Here is a 948-nt window from a genome sequence, read left to right on the forward strand (position 1 = left end):
ATGAAGATTCCTGCCAGACTAAAGGTGCCACCACAGAAAGGCCTTCCTGCTCAAGAGGTTCCCTGGCTGTCCCAAAACTGCACCTCAAACCAAAGCTTCCAGATATTTTTCCTAGTGGAAAGAGCTGCTGTTCCCTTTTTTCTGCCCTGCGCTGCAATGGCCGGTCCCACCTCCTTAAAAATTGAGGGAAAATGAAGATTCATGCCAGACAAAAGGTGCCACCACAGAAAACTCTTGCTGCCCAAGAAGTACCCAGGCTGCACCAAGTCCACCTGAAGTCAAAGCCTCCAGAGTTCTTTTCCTGGTGGAAAGAGCTGCTGTTCCCTTTTTCAGCCCAGCGCTGCAATGGCGGGCCCCACATCCTGGAAAATGGAACGTAAATGAAGATTCCTGCCAGAAAAAAGGTGCCACCACAAAAAGGTCTTCCTGCTCAGGAAGTGCCCAGGCTTCCCCAACAACTAAACCTGAAGCCAAAGCTTCCAGAGTTTTTTTCCTGCTAAAAAGAGCTGCTGCTCCCTTTTTTCTGCCCTGCGCTGCAATGGCCGGTCCCACCTGCTGGAAAATGGAACGGAAATGAAGATTCCTGCCAGACAAAAGGTGCCACCACAGAAAGATCTTCCTGCTAAAGAAGTGCCAATGCTGTCCCAAAACTGCACCTCAAACCAAAGGTTCCAGACTTTTTTCCTGGTGGAAAGAGCTGCTGTTCCCTTTTTTCTGCCCTGCTCTGCAATGGCTGATCCCACCTCCTGAAAAAAAGAATCGAGGTGAAGATACCTTCCAGACAAAAGGTCCACCACAGAAAGGTCTTGCTGCTCAAGAAGTGCCCAGGCTGTCCCAGAACTGCACCTCAAACCAAAGGTTACAGACCTTTTTCCTGGTAGAAAGAGCTGCTGTTCCCTTTTTTCTGTACTGCACTGCAATGGCCGGTCCCACCTCCTGGAAAATTTA

The 948-nt window shown here is 49.6% G+C and overlaps 1 long non-coding RNA gene across 7 annotated transcripts in view; it reads left to right on the forward strand.

The window, feature by feature from the left end:
- The window catches only part of LOC108510293, a 28,150-nt gene that overhangs the window by 8,689 nt on the left and 18,513 nt on the right, over positions 1-948 (forward strand). For 3 of the 7 annotated variants that reach the window (XR_001878778.1, XR_001878776.1, XR_001878782.1), the window contains exon 2: positions 7-668. This is a non-coding gene — a long non-coding RNA (uncharacterized LOC108510293). The remainder of the gene's footprint in view (positions 1-6; positions 669-948) is intronic. The other 4 variants (XR_001878781.1, XR_001878779.1, XR_001878777.1 and 1 more) reach the window with 3 other exon arrangements.

Source organism: Lepidothrix coronata, unplaced genomic scaffold (genome assembly GCF_001604755.1).
Source record: "Lepidothrix coronata isolate B3197 unplaced genomic scaffold, Lepidothrix_coronata-1.0 Scaffold614, whole genome shotgun sequence".
Lineage (NCBI taxonomy): Eukaryota > Metazoa > Chordata > Aves > Passeriformes > Pipridae > Lepidothrix > Lepidothrix coronata.